We start from the raw sequence: 21,700 nt of genomic DNA, 5'->3' as shown, positions 1-21,700 counted from the left end.
ATTCCTCCCGAGTACCCCTACCCAACGATACCCCCAAAAAAGATGCCGTGTCTGCAGCAAGCGCGGATTTAGGCGTGACACCCGGAATTATTGTCCCAACTGTCCTGACCAACCTGGTCTTTGCAACGGTGACTGTTTCCGTCGCTACCACACACTAGTGGATTATTAGCGTAGGGTACAGCACGGCACAGTTTAGGGCACATTTACACAGGGTCTCAAAAGATGTTCGATGGCTATCGTCATTTTGAGAGACCCGAACCTGGAACCTGCAACTCGACGTTTGAAGAAAAAAAAAAATACATAAAAGCCAAAAATAGTTGTCGTCTCAGTCATTTTTTATGTTCATCTACACTTCCTACTGTACTTTTAATGTCCTTTGTTTGTTTTTTCATTCTTTTGTGACCTGTTTCTCTTGCAGGTACTCGTCGGCTACCACGACATTGATTTTATATATTCTGACACAAACAGCGTTTGCGCTCAGCATATATGGATACCTTTGCTGGTAGCAGCTGTGGTGATTTTCTGATTTCAGCACTGCAGTTAAAATCCTATTTTGGTATACGTGGATAGTGTCGTGTATACCCATCATTGAATTCAGTGGGTGGTTGTTTGGGCGGTTAACCACTTTACTACCAGTCACGTAACCTCTACGTCGGCTGACTTTGAGTGGTTATACCGGGATGATGCCTCTAGCTAGAGGCATCATCCCGGTACCGTTGTTTGAAGCCAACGGTCGGCTTTCCGTCGGTAATGATCGATGCGGCTCGGGAGCCGCTCGATCGTTACCCGGGGGGGCGGGAGGGGACGTCCCCCCCCTCCCGCCGCCTTCCGCGGCTTTGCTCGGGGCTACCGTCCCACCGGGAGCCCCGAGCACCCAGCCGGCACGTCCGCCGGCTGGATGGAGTCCCGATGAATGCCGGAAACGGCATCGATCGGGTCTCCGATGACGTAACCCGGAGGCGGCGTCCATGACGTCACATCCGGGTTACCGTGCCGCAAAAGGCGGCAGATTTAAAAAACGGCTGTATGCAAAAATGCCGTTTTTGGCGTTTTGCATACAGGGAAGTGTAGTGGAGGGGTCTAGGGTCTTTTAGACCCTCGATCCCTCCATAAAGTGTACCTGTCACTACATATTGCTGTCACCAGGGATGTTTACATTGCTTGTGACAGCAATAAAAGTGATCAGATTTTTTTTTTTTTAAAAAAACCTGTAATAAAGTTTAAAAAAAAAGAAAAAATAAATAGGAAAAAAAAAAAAAAAAAATTTAGCCGTCCCCGTCACCGTTAGCTCGCGCACAAAAAAAACGTATACGCAAGTCGAGCCGCAAATGAAATCGCTGTTCAAACCACACATGTGAGGTATCGCCGCGATCGCCAGAGCGTGGGCAATAATTAAAAAAAAAGAGCTACACACTAACTCTAAACTGGTAACCGTTAAATAAATTTAAAGCGTCGCAGATTGAGATCTCTATTGACCGTAGTTTGTCGCCATCCCACGGGGGGGCGCAATTTTAAACCGTAACATGTTTGGTATCTATTTACTCGGCGTGACATCATCTTTCACAATATACAAAAAAAATGGGCTAACTTTACTGTTTAGTATTTTTTAAATGCAGTGAAATGTGATTTTTCAAATTTTTTCCAAAAAAATGGCGTTTTAAAGACCGCTGCGCAAATACCGCGTGACAAAAAATTTTGCAATGACCGACATTTTATTCTCCAGAGTCTTTGCTAAAAAAATATATATAATGTTTGGGGGTTCTAAGTAGTTTTCTAGGAAAAAATACTGGTTTTAACTTGTGAACAAAAAGTGTCCGAAATAGGGCTGGGGCTAAAGTGGTTAATGATGAGTAATACTACGCATTATTCCTGTGCTGATTTCTGATAGGTTCTCTTTTTTTTTTCGTTCAGCCCACAGGCTGCATGAAAAAAAAAAAAAAAACTATATGCCAAACAAGGACCAGCAATGTACTGGTACTTTACTGGTACTTTTATTGCTGTCACAAGGGATGTTTACATCGCTTGTGACAGCAATAAAAGTGATCAGATTTTTTTTTTTTTTTAAAAACCTGTGGTAAATTTAAAAAAAGAAATAAAATAAATAGGAAAAAAATAATAATACATTTTTAGCCAGCCCCGTCGACGTGAGCTTGCGCACGAAAAAAACGTATACAGACGTCGTGCCCGCAAATGAAATTGCTGTTCAAACCACACGTGTGAGGTATCGCCACGATGGCCAGAGCGAGAGCAATAATTTTAAAAAAATAGCTACTCTCTAACTCTAAACTGGTAACTGTTAAAACATTTTTAAAGTGTCGCCTATGGAGATTTTTATTGACCGTAGTTTGTCACCATTCCGCGAGTGTGCGCATATTTTAAACCGTAACATGTTGGGTATCTACTTACTCGACCTGATATCTTTCGCAATAAAAAAAATGGGCTAACTTTACTGCTTAGTTTTTTTTTAAATGCGGTGAAATGTAATTTTTCGTAATTTTTCCCCCCCAAAAAAGGCGTTTGAAAGACCGCTGCGCAAATACCACATGACAAAAATTTTGCAATGACCGCCATTTTATTCTCCAGAGTCTTTGCTAAAAAATATATATAATGTTTGGGGGTTCTAAGTAGTTTTCTAGCAAACAATACTGACTGATTTTAACTTGTGAACAAAATGTATCAAAAATGGGCTCGGTCCTTAAGTGGTTAATTCAATACCCCTGGTCTAGAGGAAAACAGATTTCGTCTCAAAATACGGAAAGGTTTCTTCACCGTAAGAGCTGTGAAAATGTGGAATAGAGGTGGTTCTGGCCAGCTCAGTAGATTGCTTTAAAAAAGGCCTGGATTCTTTCCTAGGTGTACATACTGTATAAATGGGTACTAATATTTATAGGTAAAGTTGATCCAGGGAATATCCGATTGCCTCTCGGGGGGTCAGGAAGGAATTTTTTTCCCCAGCTGTAGCAAATTGGATCATGCTTTGCTGGGGTTTTTCGCCTTCCTCTGGATCAACTGTGGGTATAGGATTGTGTATATGGGATTGTATGGTTGGGTTTTCTTTACTGTGTTTTTTTTTGTTTTTTTTGGTTGAGCCAGATGGACTTGTGTCTTTTTTCAACCTGACCAACTATGTAACTGAAGGAATATCTATCCTCCATTTTGTTCCTTCGACTCCATCTTGTGCGGTCAAGCCGAACCTTAGAGCAAGCTTGATTTAAGTGCCAATTTTGCCTTATCTTAACCCTTAGAACAAGTCTGATTTAGTGCCAATAATTATGGCTTATTTTAATCACTTTACGTCTGCCTGCGGTAATATTACTGCGGCAGTGTGGCACGATTCCGTCTGGTCACGTAGACCTACGTCGGGCTCGACGTAAATCGGTACTAATATTTATAGGTAAAGTTGATCCAGGGAATATCCGATTGCCTCTCGGGGGGTCAGGAAGGAATTTTTTCCCCCAGCTGTAGCAAATTGGATCATGCTTTGCTGGGGTTTTTCGCCTTCCTCTGGATCAACTGTGGGCAGGGCCGATCCTGGGGGTCACAGGTGCCTGGGTGCAGAAATATTTTTGGCGCCCCCATGTGGTCGTGGTTATCTTACTAACTCCTCCCCTTTAAAATGGTAGCGGGCGCTGTGGTGGCAGGCGGGGAGGCGCTGTGCTGGCAGGCGCTGTGGTGGCAGGCGGGCAGGCCCTGTGGTGGCAGGCGGGCAGGCCTTGTGGTGGCAGGTGGGCAGGCGCTGTGGTGGCAGGCGCTGTGGTGGCAGGCAGGCAGGCCCTGTGGTGGCAGGCGGGCAGGCCCTGTGGTGGCAGGCGGGCAGGCCTTGTGGTGGCAGGCAGGCAGGCATGCCTTGTGTCGGCAGGTGGGCAGGCGCTGTGGTGGCAGGCGGGTAGGCCCTGAAGTGGCAGGCCGCCTGCGGCCTGCCACCACAGGGCCTGCCCGCCTGCCACCACTGCGCCTGCCCGCCTGCCACCACAGCGCCTGCTACCACAGCACCTGCCTGCCTGCCACTACAGCATCTGCCACTACAGCGCCTGCTCACCTGCCACCACAGGATCTGCCCGCCTGCCACCACAGCGCCTGCCACTACAGCGCCTGCCCGCCTGCCACCACAGGACCTGCCCCGCCTGCCACCACAGCACCTGCCTGCCTGCCACCACAGCGCCTGCCACTACAGCGCCTGCTCGCCTGCCACCACAGCGCCTGCCACTACAGCTCCTGCCCGCCTGCCACCACAGTGCCTGGCCGCCTGCCAACACAGGCTGCGCCTGCCACCACAGCGCCTGCGGCAGGCGCTGTGGTGGCAGGCGGGCAGGCGCAGCCTGTTTTGGCAGGCGGGCAGGCCCTGTGGTGGCAGGTGGGCAGGCCCTGTGGTGGCAGGTGGGCAGGCGCTGTGGTGGCAGGTGCTGTGGTGGCAGGCGGGCAGGCCTTGTGGTGGCAGGTGGGCAGGCGCTGTGGTGGCAGGCGCTGTGGTAGCAGGCGCTGTGGTGGCAGGCGCTGTGGTGGCAGCAGGTCTGCTGCTTCAGGTAAGGTAAGACAGAGTAAGACATTGACAAAGAAAACAACAAGTTTTTATTGAAGCTCACTCACTCAGCCAGGCCTCACTGCCTCAGCCGCCCTCAGGCCTCATCGACACCTGACAGACCCCATAGTGCACTCTCCCCTCTGCCCACCACAGCACCTGCCTGCCTGCCTGCCACCACAGCGCCTGCCCGCCTGCCACCACAGCGCCTGCTACCACAGCGCCTGCCACCACAGCGCCTGCCCGCCTGCCACCACAGGGCCTGCCCGCCTGCCACCACAGGGCCTGCCTGCCTGCCAACACAGGCTGCGCCTGCCCGCCTGCCACCACAGCACCTGCCGCAGGCGCTGTGGTAGCAGGCGGGCAGGCGAAGCCTGTGTTGGCAGGCGGGCAGGCCCTGTGGTGGCAGGCGGGCAGGTGCTGTGGTGGGCAGAGGGGAGAGTGCACTATGGGGTCTGTCAGGTGTCGATGAGGCCTGAGGGCGGCTGAGGCAGTGAGGCCTGGCTGAGTGAGTGAGCTTTAATAAAAACTTGTTGTCGTTTTCTTTGTCAATGTCTTACTCTGTCTCACCTTACCTGAAGCAGCAGACCAGACCAGATGCCAGTTTCTTCAGGGGCAGGGCACTGGCTGGGCACAGTACTTCTTGTTCCTCTTCTCTTCTTCAGGCCAGGCAGGCACCACCAAGGCAGGTCACCGGTCACGCGGTCTTCTACTTCTTCTTTCGTTTCAGGGGCTCCTCCAACGCACAGCGCGCTGCTGGAGGGGGTGGGGGTGGAGCGCCAGCCCGCCCCCAACACTGTTTACTTGCGGAGGAATAGGTTCCTGTTCCTCCTCCGCTCCCTGAATGCTGGGGCGGCGGGCCGGCCCGGGCATATGACGTCACTGGTTGCTAGACGCTAAGCGGTCCTAGCATAGCAACCAGTGACAGCGGGACTGTCTGGATGGATCGCGCCGTGGAGGAGAAAACACTGTCTAGCAGAGAGAGGCTGTGGCTGCGCTTGACTGGTGGTCAGTAACCGTGCGCCGCACGCTTGGGAAGCGGGTTAGAGGGGAGCGGGCCGGCCCGGGTAATACTAATTACATTACAGTAAGGGTCTCTCTGATAGCTTCGGCCGGCCGGCGGCGCCCCCCCTTTTTAACACACTGAAGCGCCTGGGTGCTCTGCACCCTCCGCACCCGCTTAGGATCGGCCCTGACTGTGGGTATAGGATTGTGTATATGGGATTGTATGGTTGGGTTTTCTTTACTGTGTTTTTTTTTGGTTTTTTTGGTTGAGCCAGATGGACTTGTGTCTTTTTTCAACCTGACCAACTATGTAACTGAAGGAATATCTATCCTCCATTTTGTTCCTTCGACTCCATCTTGTGCGGTCAAGCCGACCCTTGGAGCAAGCTTGATTTAAGTGCCAATTTTGCCTTATTTTAACCCTTAGAACAAGTCTGATTTAGTGCCAATAATTATGGCTTATTTTAACCACTTTACGTCTGCCTGCGGTAACATTACTGCGGCAGTGTGGCACGATCTCGTCTGGTCACGTAGACCTACGTCGGGCGCGATCTCGGCTCCCAGAGCGCGCTCCCGCGCGCCGCGGGTCCCGATTCCGATGGCATTGGGTAGGGAACCGATCAATCACCAGATACTGACCAATGATTTTTGGTCAGTGTCTGGCAATCGGTCCCAACCAATGGCAATCTGTCCCCTGTCTGTGTAATGTAAACACATGCAGGGGAAGTGATGTCACTGTTCCTCCTGGAGTCCTTTCGGTTCCAGGAGAAGACAGAGAGACATCAAAAACGTGAGTTCCACCAAGCAGCACACTGACACACCTCACATAGGCACATTTAACCCCTTGATCACCTCTGATCACCCCCTGATCACCCCCAAACCCCTCACAGTGAACACTATATAAAGTGGTATACAGATATTTTACTGATCACTGTATAAGTGTCACTTGTGAGCCTAGTTTGCGCCTGCGTTAGGCCCAAATTGGGTTAGGGCACCCGTCACCTATCCCCTAATAAAGTTTTAACCCTTTGATCAGCCCCAGTTAACCCCTTTACACCCTATTACTCTGTGCACTAAATACAGTATATAGGTAAATACTGATCACTGTATTTAGTGTCACTAGTGACCCTAATTTGCGCTTGCGCTAAGCCCAGATAGGGTTAGGGCACCCGCCACCTTTCCCCTAATAAACTTTTAACCCCTTGATCTTCCCCAGTTAACCCCTTCACTCCCTATAACACAGTGCACTAATATATACAGTATATCACATAACTACTGATCACTGTATTTAGTGTCACTTGTGACCCTAATTTGCGCTTGCGCTAAGCCCAAATAGGTTAAGGCCACCCGCCATCTATCACCTATAAAAGTTTAACCCCTTGATCTCCCCCAGTTAACCCCTTCACTGCCCTGTCACAGTGTTCACTATATACAGTGATTACCGATCACTGTATTAGCGTCACGGGTGACACAACTTAGGCTAGCTAGTTAGCGTCAGGGTCCCACTACACCACCGTTACTTAGCGTCAGTTAGAGTCAAGTACACTAACACACATACACACACACCTCCATTACCAGTATAGTGTTTGAACAGATCAATATCTGATCTGATCAGAACTATACTAGCGTCCCCATAATTTAGTGTTCCCCAAAGTCAGGCCTGATCTCTGCTAGTGCTAGCAGTTTTTTTTTGTTGCGACCAAATAGTCCTCGACAACCAGGTGCTTTTATTACCTAGTAGTCGCACTACTGTACCGGTAGATTTAGTTACTAAAATGACAAAATGTTGGTACAGTGGTAAAGAGGTCTACAGTATACTGACCATGGCAGGTGAGAGCGATGGGGAAGCCTCACTGTCAGAATCTGGGTCAATATACGAACCAGATGACAGCAGCGGCTCCCTGACAGATAGCTCCGACAGAGGGGTCCCTGCTAGGGTCAGGCGTACCCGACCCCATTCTGGAGTTGCTGACTTGCAAGAATCGGGAGTTTCTCGTATGCAGCAGAGTGCCAGTACTAGTGCCGCTCACACTTCTCGTGATCTGGCAAGCACGAGCGGCCTAGTACATCCTGGACCTTCAACCAGCACTGCAGTATCACCTGGTGACGTGGCGAGTCACCTGAGTGCAGTTGAAGCTGGTGCGGTGGCTAGCACGAGTCGTGGCCCGCAGCCACCGCGTATCCGAAGACAGGCCCGTAGAGCCCATAGTGTCCTCCCTGAAGCGCTGGCATATCCTAATTGGCAGCCCACAGATTCCACAGCGCCAGTACTTCCCCCATTCACTGCCCAACCCGGAATCCAAGTGGAAACAGCTGGTTTTAATCCCATAAACTTTTTTGAGCTGTTTTTCACTGAAGATCTTTTCAGATCTATTGTGGACCAATCAAATTTGTACGCTCAACAATTCATCGCCGCCAACCCAAATTCACCCCTTGCCAGACCATTCGCCTGGAATCCTATTTTGATTCAGGAGTTTAAAACCTTTCTGGGCCTTTCCTTCAACATGGGCATTACAAAAAAGAATGAATTGCGGTTATATTGGTCCACTGACCCAATTCATCAAATGTACGTGTTCTCTGCTGCTATGTCCAGGATTCGATACGAACAAATATTTCGGTTCATGCATTTCAACGACAATGAACTCTGTCGTCCTCGGGGAGACCCTGCATATGATCGGCTCCACAAAATTTAGCCCCTCGTAGACCACTTCAATCAGTGGTTCGCAGCCTTGTTTACCCCCCAACAAAATGTCTGCGTTGACGAGTCCCTGATTAAGTTTACTGGTCGCCTTGCTATCAAACAGTACCTCCCCAGCAAGCGTGCCAGATACAGGGTCAAGTTGTATAAGCTGTGTGACAGGGCCACAGGCTATACAGTTACGAGGGAAAAGATAGCACTGTGGAGCCCCCCGACTGCCCAGGCTACATAGGGAGCAGCGGCAAGATAGTTTGGGACTTGGTGTCACCCTTATTCGGAAAGGGGTACCACTTGTACATGGACAATTTCTATACAAGCGTGCCACTTTTTAGACACCTCTTTCAATTTCAAATTGGCGCTTGTGGCACCGTGCGATCTAATCGCCGGGGCTTCCCCCAACGGCTAGTAAATACCCCACTGAGCTTGGGGGAGAGAGCCTGCTTGAGGTGCGAGGAATTGCTTGCAGTGAAGTGGAGGGACAAACGAAACGTTTACGTGCTGTCCTCCATTCACCCAGACACGGCAGTCCAAATTACTACGGTCTCCGGTGTTGTTGTTGAGAAGCCCCTCTGTGTCCACGACTATAACCATAAAATGGGAGGGGTGGACTTCAACGACCAGATGATGGGACTGTACTTAATTGCCCGTAAGGCCAGACGCTGGTACAAAAAAGTGTCTGTATACCTATTTCAATTGGCTGTTTACAACGCTTTTGTCTTATACAAAGCATCTGCCGGAACATTATCCTTCTTTCAATTCCAAGAAGAGATAATCAGAGCCCTTCTGTATCCAGCTGGTGCTCCTGCCCAACTTCCCCAACCAGATGCAGTGAGCCGGCTGCATGAGAGGCATTTTCCGGAATTCCTCCCGAGTACCCCTACCCAACGATACCCCCAAAAAAGATGCCGTGTCTGCAGCAAGCGCAGATTTAGGCGTGACACCCGGAATTATTGTCCCAACTGTCCTGACCAAACTGGTCTTTGCAACGGTGACTGTTTCCGTCGCTACCACACACTAGTGGATTATTAGCGTAGGGTACAGCACGGCACAGTTTAGGGCACATTTACACAGGGTCTCAAAAGATGTTCGATGGCTATCGTCATTTTGAGAGACCCGAACCTGGAACCTGGAACTCGACGTTTGAAGAAAAAAAAAAATACATAAAAGCCAAAAATAGTTGTAGTTTCAGTCATTTTTTATGTTCTTCTACACTTCCTACTGTACTTTTAATGTCCTTTGTTTGTTTTTTCATTCTTTTGTGACCTGTTTCTCTTGCAGGTACTCGTCGGCTACCACGACATTGATTTTATATATTCTGACACAAACAGCGTTTGCGCTCAGCATATATGGATACCTTTGCTGGTAGCAGCTGTGGTGATTTTCTGATTTCAGCACTGCAGTTAAAATCCTATTTTGGTATACGTGGATAGTGTCGTGTATACCCATCATTAAATTCAGTGGGTGGTTGTTTGGGCGGTTAATGATGAGTAATACTACGCATTATTCCTGTGCTGATTTCTGATAGGTTCTCTTTTTTTTCGTTCAGCCCACAGGCTGCATGAAAAAAAAAAAAACTATATGCCAAACAAGGACCAGCAATGTACCGGTACTTTATTGGTACTTTTATTGCTGTCACAAGAGATGTTTACATCGCTTGTGACAGCAATAAAAGTGATCAGATTTTTTTTTTTTTTTAAAAACCTGTGGTAAATTTAAAAAAAGAAATAAAATAAATAGGAAAAAAATAATAATACATTTTTAGCCAGCCCCGTCGACGTGAGCTTGCGCACGAAAAAAACGTATACAGACGTCGTGCCCGCAAATGAAATTGCTGTTCAAACCACACGTGTGAGGTATCGCCACGATCGCCAGAGTGAGAGCAATAATTTTAAAAAAAATAGCTACTCTCTAACTCTAAACTGGTAACTGTTAAAACATTTTTAAAGTGTCGCCTATGGAGATTTTTATTGACCGTAGTTTGTCACCATTCCGCGAGTGTGCGCATATTTTAAACCGTAACATGTTGGGTATCTACTTACTCGACCTGACATCTTTCGCAATAAAAAAAATGGGCTAACTTTACTGCTTAGTTTTTTTTTAAATGCGGTGAAATGTAATTTTTCGTAATTTTTCCCCAATAAAAAAGGCGTTTGAAAGACCGCTGCGCAAATACCACGTGACAAAAAATATTGCAATGACCGCCATTTTATTCTCCAGAGTCTTTGCTAAAAAATATATATAATGTTTGGGGGTTCTAAGTAGTTTTCTAGCAAACAATACTGACTGATTTTAACTTGTTAACAAAATGTATCAAAAATGGGCTCGGTCCTTAAGTAGTTAATTCAATACCCCTGGTCTAGAGGAAAACAGATTTCGTCTCAAAATACGGAAAGGTTTCTTCACCGTAAGAGCTGTGAAAATGTGGAATAGATGTGGTTCTGGCCAGCTCAGTAGATTGCTTTAAAAAAGGCCTGGATTCTTTCCTAGGTGTACATACTGTATAAATGGGTACTAATATTTATAGGTAAAGTTGATCCAGGGAATATCCGATTGCCTCTCGGGGGGTCAGGAAGGAATTTTTTTCCCCAGCTGTAGCAAATTGGATCATGCTTTGCTGGGGTTTTTCGCCTTCCTCTGGATCAACTGTGGGTATAGGATTGTGTATATGGGATTGTATGGTTGGGTTTTCTTTACTGTGTTTTTTTTTGGTTTTTTTGGTTGAGCCAGATGGACTTGGTGTCTTTTTTCAACCTGACCAACTATGTAACTGAAGGAATATCTATCCTCCATTTTGTTCCTTCGACTCCATCTTGTGCGGTCAAGCCGAACCTTAGAGCAAGCTTGATTTAAGTGCCAATTTTGCCTTATCTTAACCCTTAGAACAAATCTGATTTAGTGCCAATAATTATGGCTTATTTTAATCACTTTACGTCTGCCTGCGGTAATATTACTGCGGCAGTGTGGCACGATTCCGTCTGGTCACGTAGACCTACGTCAGGCACGACGTAAATCGGTACTAATATTTAAAGGTAAAGTTGATCCAGGGAATATCCGATTGCCTCTCGGGGGGTCAGGAAGGAATTTTTTCCCCCAGCTGTAGCAAATTGGATCATGCTTTGCTGGGGTTTTTCGCCTTCCTCTGGATCAACTGTGGGCAGGGCCGATCCTGGGGTCACAGGTGCCTGGGTGCAGAAATATTTTTGGCGCCCCCATGTGGGCGTGGTTATCTTACTAACTCCTCCCCTTTAAAATGGTAGCGGGCGCTGTGGTGGCAGGCGGGGAGGCGCTGTGCTGGCAGGCGCTGTGGTGGCAGGCGGGCAGGCCCTGTGGTGGCAGGCGGGCAGGCCTTGTGGTGGCAGGTGGGCAGGCGCTGTGGTGGCAGGCGCTGTGGTGGCAGGCAGGCAGGCCCTGTGGTGGCAGGCCCTGTGGTGGCAGGCGGGCAGGCCTTGTGGTGGCAGGCAGGCAGGCATGCCTTGTGTCGGCAGGTGGGCAGGCGCTGTGGCCACCACAGGGCCTGCCCGCCTGCCACCACTGCGCCTGCCATCCTGCCACCACAGCGCCTGCTACCACAGCACCTGCCTGCCTGCCACCACAGCACCTGCCACTACAGCGCCTGCTCACCTGCCACCACAGGATCTGCCCGCCTGCCACCACAGCGCCTGCCACTACAGCGCCTGCCCGCCTGCCACCACAGGACCTGCCCCGCCTGCCACCACAGCACCTGCCTGCCTGCCACCACAGCGCCTGCCACTACAGCGCCTGCTCGCCTGCCACCACAGCGCCTGCCACTACAGCTCCTGCCCGCCTGCCACCACAGTGCCTGGCCGCCTGCAGGTGGTGGCAGGCGGGCAGGCGCAGCCTGTTTTGGCAGGCGGGCAGGCCCTGTGGTGGCAGGCGGGCAGGCCCTGTGGTGGCAGGTGGGCAGGCGCTGTGGTGGCAGGTGCTGTGGTGGCAGGCGGGCAGGCCTTGTGGTGGCAGGTGGGCAGGCGCTGTGGTGGCAGGCGCTGTGGTAGCAGGCGCTGTGGTGGCAGGCGCTGTGGTGGCAGCAGGTCTGCTGCTTCAGGTAAGGTATGACAGAGTAAGACATTGACAAAGAAAACAACAACAAGTTTTTATTGAAGCTCACTCACTCAGCCAGGCCTCACTGCCTCAGCCGCCCTCAGGCCTCATCGACACCTGACAGACCCCATAGTGCACTCTCCCCTCTGCCCACCACAGCACCTGCCTGCCTGCCACCACAGCGCCTGCCCGCCTGCCACCACAGCGCCTGCTACCACAGCGCCTGCCACCACAGCGCCTGCCCACCTGCCACCACAGGACCTGCCCGCCTGCCACCACAGGGCCTGCCTGCCTGCCAACACAGGCTGCGCCTGCCCGCCTGCCACCACAGCACCTGCCGCAGGCGCTCTGGTAGCAGGCGGGCAGGCGAAGCCTGTGTTGGCAGGCGGGCAGGCCCTGTGGTGGCAGGCGGGCAGGTGCTGTGGTGGGCAGAGGGGAGAGTGCACTATGGGGTCTGTCAGGTGTCGATGAGGCCTGAGGGCGGCTGAGGCAGTGAGGCCTGGCTGAGTGAGTGAGCTTCAATAAAAACTTGTTGTTGTTTTCTTTGTCAATGTCTTACTCTGTCTTACCTTACCTGAAGCAGCAGACCAGACCAGATGCCAGTTTCTTCAGGGGCAGGGCACTGGCTGGGCACAGTACTTCTTGTTCCTCTTCTCTTCTTCAGGCCAGGCAGGCACCACCGAGGCAGGTCACCGGTCACGCGGTCTTCTACTTCTTCTTTCGTTTCAGGGGCTCCTCCAACGCACAGCGCGCTGCTGGAGGGGGTGGGGGTGGAGCGCCAGCCCGCCCCCAACACTGTTTACTTGCGGAGGAATAGGTTCCTGTTCCTCCTCCGCTCCCTGAATGCTGGGGCGGCGGGCCGGCCCGGGCATATGACGTCACTGGTTGCTAGACGCTAAGCGGTCCTAGCATAGCAACCAGTGACAGCGGGACTGTCTGGATGGATCGCGCAGCGGAGGAGAAAACACTGTCTAGCAGAGAGAGGCTGTGGCTGCGCTTGACTGGTGGTCAGTAACCGCGCGCCGCGCGCTTGGGAAGCGGGTTAGAGGGGAGCGGGCCGGCCCTGGTAATACTAATTACATTACAGTAAGGGTCTCTCTGATAGCTTTGGCCGGCCGGCGGCGCCCCCCCTTTTTAACACACTGAAGAGCCTGGGTGCTCTGCACCCTCCGCACCCGCTTAGGATCGGCCCTGCCTCTGACCTTAAGGCATCTGACCACACCAAAATTGGTGTGATAAAATACTTTCCCAATTTCCCAATGGCGCTGTTTATTTCTGGCGAAACAGAAGTCATGAAATGCTTGTAGCTTCCGGTATCTTAGGCCATAGAGATGATTGGAGCCATTCTCATCTCCAATCAGCTCTATGGTTAGATAATTGAACCACCGGCTGCACTCTCGGGTATGTGTCCTAAACTGTGCCGTGCTGTACCCTACGTTAATAATCCACTAGTGTGTGGTAGCGACGGAAACAGTCACCGTTGCAAAGACCAGGTTGGTCAGGACAGTCGGGACAATAATTCCGGGTGTGTCACGCCTAAATCCGCGCTTGCTGCAGACACAGCATCTTTTTTGGGGGTATCGTTGGGTAGGGGTACTCGGGAGGAATTCCGGAAAATGCCTCTCATGCAGCCGGCTCACTGCATCTGGTTGGTGAATTGGGGCAGGAGCACCAGCTGGATACAGAAGGGCTCTGATTATCTCTTCTTGGAATTGAAAGAAGGATAATGTTCCGGCAGACGCTTTCTATAAGACAAAAGCGTTGTAAACAGCCAATTGAAATAGGTATACAGACACTTTTTTGTACCAGCGTCTGGCCTTGCGGGCAATTAAGTACGGTCCCATCATCTGGTCGTTGAAGTCCACCCCTCCCATTTTACAGTTATAGTCGTGGACACAGAGGGGCTTCTCAACAACAACACCGGAGACCGTAGTAATTTGGACTGCCGTGTCTGGGTGAATGGAGGACAACACGTAAACGTTTCGTTTGTCCCTCCACTTCACTGCAAGCAATTCCTCGCACCTCAAGCAGGCTCTCTCCCCCGAGCTCAGTGGGGTATTTACTAGCCGTTGGGTGATGCCCCGGCGATTAGATCGCACGGTGCCACAAGCGCCAATTTGAAATTGAAAGAGGTGTCTAAAAAGTGGCACGCTTGTATAGAAGTTGTCCACGTACAAGTGGTACCCCTTTCCGAATAAGGGTGACACCAAGTCCCAAACTATCTTGCGCTGCTCCCTATGTAGCCTGGGCAGTCGGGGGGCTCCACAGTGATATCTTTTCCCTCGTAGACACGGAAATTAACTGTATAGCCTGCAGAGTTGTATAAGGTACTCACAACCCATACTTGAGTAAAAGTACAAGTGCTCGATCAAAAAGTGACTTGAGTAGAAGTGGAAGTGCTCGATCAAAAAGTGACTTGAGTAGAAGTACTAAAGTATGCAACATTTTTTGTACTTAAGTATTGCAAGTAGTTTTTTAAAAAATTTTGCTACTCAAGTACTGAAAGTAAAAGTACCAGTAGTTTTGAAAAAAAAATTGCTACTCAAGTACTGAAAGTAAAAGTACAAGTACTGTGTTATGTAGTTATTAAAGAAAGAAGTCAAAAGTTTGAACATCATATTGTTTTTTATTATTTCAAATGCAGCTTTTATTTATACATACAGGAGCAATTAGTTTCGTATGCGCTGATAATACACATGTTTTGAACTTCATGAAACCTGCCACCTTCTGTTCTGGCAGTGGTAATTTTTATAATTGTAATGAGTAACTATGCAACACAAAAAAAAAATATCGGAGTAGAAGTATTGAAATCACTGAAAAAATGTAGTGAAGTAAAAGTGGAAGTAAGAGAAAAAAATTCTACTCTAGGAAAGTACAGATACCGCCTTTCGGTACTTAAGTACAGTAGTGAAGTAGTTCTACTTAGTTACTATACATCTCTGATAGCCTGTGGCCCTGTCACACAGCTTATACAACTTGACCCCGTATCTGGCACGCTTGCTGGGGAGGTACTGTTTGATAGCAAGGCGACCAGTAAACTTAATCAGGGACTCGTCAACGCAGACATTTTGTTGGGGGGTAAACAAGGCTGCGAACCGCTGATTGAAGTGGTCTACGAGGGGCCGAATTTTGTGGAGCCGATCATATGCAGGGTCTCCCCGAGGACGACAGAGTTCATTGTCGTTGAAATGCATGAACCGAAATATTTGTTCGTATCGAATCTTGGACATAGCAGCAGAGAACACGTACATTTGATGAATTGGGTCAGTGGACTAATATAACCGCAATTCATTCTTTTTTGTAATGCCCGTGTTGAAGGAAAGGCCCAGAAAGGTTTTAAACTCCTGAATCGTAATAGGATTCCAGGCAAATGGTTTGGCAAGGGGTAAATTTGGGTTGGCGGCGATGAATTGTTGAGCGTACAAATTTGATTGGTCCACAATAGATCTGAAAAGATCTTCAGTGAAAAACAGCTCAAAAAAGTTTATGGGATTAAAACCAGCTGTTTCCACTTGGATTCCGGGTTGGGCGGTGAATGGGGGAAGTACTGGCGCTGTGGAATCTGTGGGCTGCCAATTAGGATATGCCAGCGCTTCAGGGAGGACACTATGGGCTCTACGGGCCTGTCTTCGAATACGCGGTGGCTGCGGGCCACGACTCGTGCTAGCCACCGCACCAGCTTCAACTGCACTCAGGTGATTCGCCATGTCACCAGGTGATACTGCAGTGCTGGTTGAAGGTCCAGGATGTACTAGGCCGCTCGTGCTTGCCAGATCACGAGAAGTGTGAGCGGCACTAGTACTGGCACTCTGCTGCATACGAGAAACTCCCGGTTCTTGCAAGTCAGCAACTCCAGAATGGGGTCGGGTACGCCTGACCCTAGCAGGGACCCCTCTGTCGGAGCTATCTGTCAGGGAGCCGCTGCTGTCATCTGGTTCGTATATTGACCCAGATTCTGACAGTGAGGCTTCCCCATCGCTCTCACCTGCCATGGTCAGTATACTGTAGACCTCTTTACCACTGTACCAACGTTTTTGTCATTTTAGTAACTAAATCTACCGGTACAGTAGTGCGACTACTAGGTAATAAAAGCACCTGGTTGTCGAGGACTATTTGGTCGCAACAAAAAAAAACTGCTAGCACTAGCAGAGATCAGGCCTGACTTTGGGGAACACTAAATTATGGGGACGCTAGTATAGTTCTGATCAGATCAGATATTGATCTGTTCAAACACTATACTGGTAATGGAGGTGTGTGTGTATGTGTGTTAGTGTACTTGACTCTAACTGACGCTAAGTAACGGTGGTGTAGTGGGACCCTGACGCTAACTAGCTAGCCTAAGTTGTGTCACCAGTGACGCTAATACAGTGATCGTTAATCACTGTATATAGTGAACACTGTGACAGGGCATTGAAGGGGTTAACTGGGGGAGATCAAGGGGTTAAACTTTTATAGGTGATATATGGCGGGTGGCCTTAACCTATTTGGGCTTAGCGCAAGCGCAAATTAATAGGGAGTGAAGGGGTTAACTGGGGAAGATCAAGGGGTTAAAAGTTTATTAGGGGAAAGGTGGCGGGTGCCCTAACCCTATCTGGGCTTAGCGCAAGCGCAAATTAGGGTCACTAGTGACACTAAATACAGTGATCAGTATTTACCTATATACTGTATTTAGTGCACAGAGTAATAGGGTGTAAAGGGGTTAACTGGGGCTGATCAAAGGGTTAAAACTTTATTAGGGGATAGGTGACGGGTGCCCTAACCCAATTTGGGCCTAACGCAGGCGCAAACTAGGCTCACAAGTGACACTTATACAGTGATCAGTAAAATATCTGTATACCACTTTATATAGTGTTCACTGTGAGGGGTTTGGGGGTGATCAGGGAATGATCAGAGGTGATCAAGGGGTTAAATATGCCTATGTGAGGTGTGTCAGTGTGCTGCTTGGTGGAACTCACGTTTTTGATGTCTCTCTGTCTTCTCCTGGAACCGAAAGGACTCCAGGAGGAACAGTGACATCACTTCCCCTGCATGTGTTTACATTACACAGACAGGGGACAGATTGCCATTGGTTGGGACCGATCGCCAGACACTGACCAAAAATCATTGGTCAGTATCTGGTGATTGATCGGTTCCCTACCGAATGCCATCGGAATCGGGACCCGCGGCGCGCGGGAGCGTGCTCTGGGAGCCGAGATTGCGCCCGACGTAGGTCTACGTGACCAGACGAGATCGTGCCACACTGCCGCAGTAATATTACCGCAGGCAGACGTAAAGTGGTTAAAATAAGCCATAATTATTGGCACTAAATCAGACTTGTTCTAAGGGTTAAAATAAGGCAAAATTGGCACTTAAATCAAGCTTGCTCTAAGGGACGGCTTGACCGCACAAGATGGAGTCGAAGGAACAAAATGGAGGATAGATATTCCTTCAGTTACATAGTTGGTCAGGTTGAAAAAAGACACAAGTCCATCTGGCTCAACCAAAAAAAACAAAAAAAAACACAGTAAAGAAAACCCAACCATACAATCCCATATACACAATCCTATACCCACAGTCAGGGCCGATCCTAAGCGGGTGCGGAGGGTGCAGAGCACCCAGGCTCTTCAGTGTGTTAAAAAGGGGGGGCGCCGCCGGCCGGCCAAAGCTATCAGAGAGACCCTTACTGTAATGTAATTAGTATTACCCGGGCCGGCCCGCTCCCCTCTAACCCGCTTCCCAAGCGCGCGGCGCGCGGTTACTGACCACCAGTCAAGCGCAGCCACAGCCTCTCTCTGCTAGACAGTGTTTTCTCCTCCGCTGCGCGATCCATCCAGACAGTCCCGCTGTCACTGGTTGCTATGCTAGGACCGCTTAGCGTCTAGCAACCAGTGACGTCATATGCCCGGGCCGGCCCGCCGCCCCAGCATTCAGGGAGCGGAGGAGGAACAGGAACCTATTCCTCCGCAAGTAAACAGTGTTGGGGGCGGGCTGGCGCTCCACCCCCACCCCCTCCAGCAGCGCGCTGTGCGTTGGAGGAGCCCCTGAAACGAAAGAAGAAGTAGAAGACCGCGTGACCGGTGACCTGCCTCGGTGGTGCCTGCCTGGCCTGAAGAAGAGAAGAGGAACAAGAAGTACTGTGCCCAGCCAGTGCCCTGCCCCTGAAGAAACTGGCATCTGGTCTGGTCTGCTGCTTCAGGTAAGGTAAGACAGAGTAAGACATTGACAAAGAAAACAACAACAAGTTTTTATTGAAGCTCACTCACTCAGCCAGGCCTCACTGCCTCAGCCGCCCTCAGGCCTCATCGACACCTGACAGACCCCATAGTGCACTCTCCCCTCTGCCCACCACAGCACCTGCCCGCCTGCCACCACAGGGCCTGCCCGCCTGCCAACACAGGCTTCGCCTGCCCGCCTGCTACCAGAGCGCCTGCGGCAGGTGCTGTGGTGGCAGGCGGGCAGGCGCAGCCTGTGTTGGCAGGCAGGCAGGCCCTGTGGTGGCAGGCGGGCAGGTCCTGTGGTGGCAGGTGGGCAGGCGCTGTGGTGGCAGGCGCTGTGGTAGCAGGCGCTGTGGTGGCAGGCGGGCAGGCGCTGTGGTGGCAGGCAGGCAGGTGCTGTGGTGGGCAGAGGGGAGAGTGCACTATGGGGTCTGTCAGGTGTCGATGAGGCCTGAGGGCGGCTGAGGCAGTGAGGCCTGGCTGAGTGAGTGAGCTTCAATAAAAACTTGTTGTTGTTTTCTTTGTCAATGTCTTACTCTGTCATACCTTACCTGAAGCAGCAGACCTGCTGCCACCACAGCGCCTGCCACCACAGCGCCTGCTACCACAGCGCCTGCCACCACAGCGCCTGCCCACCTGCCACCACAAGGCCTGCCCGCCTGCCACCACAGCACCTGCCACCACAGCGCCTGCCCACCTGCCACCACAGGGCCTGCCCGCCTGCCACCACAGGGCCTGCCCGCCTGCCAAAACAGGCTGCGCCTGCCCGCCTGCCACCACCTGCAGGCGGCCAGGCACTGTGGTGGCAGGCGGGCAGGAGCTGTAGTGGCAGGCGCTGTGGTGGCAGGCGAGCAGGCGCTGTAGTGGCAGGCGCTGTGGTGGCAGGCAGGCAGGTGCTGTGGTGGCAGGCGGGGCAGGTCCTGTGGTGGCAGGCGGGCAGGCGCTGTAGTGGCAGGCGCTGTGGTGGCAGGCGGGCAGATCCTGTGGTGGCAGGTGAGCAGGCGCTGTAGTGGCAGGTGCTGTGGTGGCAGGCAGGCAGGTGCTGTGGTAGCAGGCGCTGTGGTGGCAGGATGGCAGGCGCAGTGGTGGCAGGCGGGCAGGCCCTGTGGTGGCCACAGCGCCTGCCCACCTGCCGACACAAGGCATGCCTGCCTGCCTGCCACCACAAGGCCTGCCCGCCTGCCACCACAGGGCCTGCCACCACAGGGCCTGCCTGCCTGCCACCACAGCGCCTGCCACCACAGCGCCTGCCCACCTGCCACCACAAGGCCTGCCCGCCTGCCACCACAGGGCCTGCCCGCCTGCCACCACAGCGCCTGCCAGCACAGCGCCTCCCCGCCTGCCACCACAGCGCCCGCTACCATTTTAAAGGGGAGGAGTTAGTAAGATAACCACGCCCACATGGGGGCGCCAAAAATATTTCTGCACCCAGGCACCTGTGACCCCAGGATCGGCCCTGGTCAGAGGAAAGATCTAGAGTCGCTACCACACACTACTGGATTATTAGCGTAGGGTACAGCCCGGCACAGTTTAGGGCACATTTACACAGGGTCTCAATAGATGTTCGATGGCTATCGTCATTTTGAGAGACCCGAACCTGGAACTCGACGTTTGAAGAAAAAAAAAAAAAATACATAAAAGCCAAAAATAGTTGTCGTCTCAGTCATTTTTTATGTTCTTCTACACTTCCTACTGTACTTTTAATGTACTTTGTTTGTTTTTCATTCTTTTGTGACCTGTTTCTCTTGCAGTTACTCGTCGGCTACCATGACATTGATTTTATATATTCTGACACAAACAGCGTTTGCGCTCAGCATATATGGATACCTTTGCTGGTAGCAGCTGTGGTGATTTTCTGATTTCAGCACTGCAGTTAAAATTCTATTTTGGTATACGTGGATAGTGTCGTGTATATCCATCATTAAATTCAGTGGGTGGTTGTTTGGGCGGTTAATGATGAGTAATACTACGCATTATTCCTGTGCTGATTTCTGATAGGTTCTCTTTTTTTTCGTTCAGCCCACAGGCTGCATGAAAAAAAAAAAACCTATATGCCAAACAAGGAGCAGCAATGTACTGGTACATTGCTGGACTTTGAGTGGTTATACCAGGATGATGCCTGCAGATTTAGGCATCATCTTGGTATCGTTTTTTACAGCCAGCGGTCGACTTACATGTAAAAGCAATCCTAGCAGGTAATTGGCCGCTAGACTGCTTTTACATACAGTGGGAGGGGACTCTCCCCCCCCCCACCGCCGCCTTCCGCAGCCTTCCGTGGTTTTTCTCGGGCTCTCCTGTCCCACCGGTTAACCCGAGAGTGCAGCCGGTGGTTCAATTATCCAACCATAGAGCTAATTGGAGATGAGAATGGCTCCAATCATCTCTATGGCCTAAGATACCGGAAGCTACGAGCATTTCATGACTTGTTTCGCCAAAAATAAACAGCGCCATTTGGAAATTGGGAAAGTATTTTATCACACCAATTTTGGTGTGGTCAGATGCGTTAAGGTCAGAGGAGAGATCTAGAGTCTAAAAGACCCCAATTTTTTTTAAAAGAGTACCTGTCACTACAGATTGCTATCATAGGGGAAATTTAAATTCACCGTGATAACAATAAAAATGATAAAAAAAAAAAAAAATGAAAGAAAAGGTGTCAAAATAACATAGAAAAGCAAATAAAAAAAAAAAATCAAGCCCCCCCTGTCCCCCTGTGCTTGCGCGCAAATTCGCACACAAGCGTTGGTCTAGTGTCATATGTAAACTGCAATTGCAGCATGCATGTGAGGTATCGCCGTGAACGCCAGGTCGAGGGCAGTAATTCTTGCAGTAGACCTCCTCTGTAAGTCCAAAGTGGTAGCCTGTAAAGACTTTTAAAGGCTTTTAAAACCGTACGTAGTTTGTTGCCGCGGCACGGGCGTGCACAATTTTTAAAGCATGTCATGTTAGGTGTCTATGAACTCGGCATAAGATCATCTTTTAAATTTTATCAAACAATTTGGAATTATATAGTGTATTTCTGCATTAAATATAAAAAAAGTGTTTTTTTTACGCAAAAATTACGTTTGGAAAATGTGTGCGCAAATACCGTGTGACAAAAAAAATTGCAACATCCACCATTTTGTTCTGTAGGGCCTCTGCTTTAAAAAATATATAATGTTTGGGGGTTCAAAGTAATTTTCTTGTAAAAAAAAAAAATATTTTTTCATGTAAACAAAAAGTCACAGA

Source organism: Pelophylax lessonae (assembly GCF_965119305.1).
Source record: "Pelophylax lessonae genome assembly, chromosome: 3".
Classification (NCBI taxonomy): Eukaryota; Metazoa; Chordata; class Amphibia; order Anura; family Ranidae; genus Pelophylax; species Pelophylax lessonae.
The sequence above is the reverse complement of the archived record's forward strand: the minus strand, read 5'-3'. Positions refer to the sequence as shown.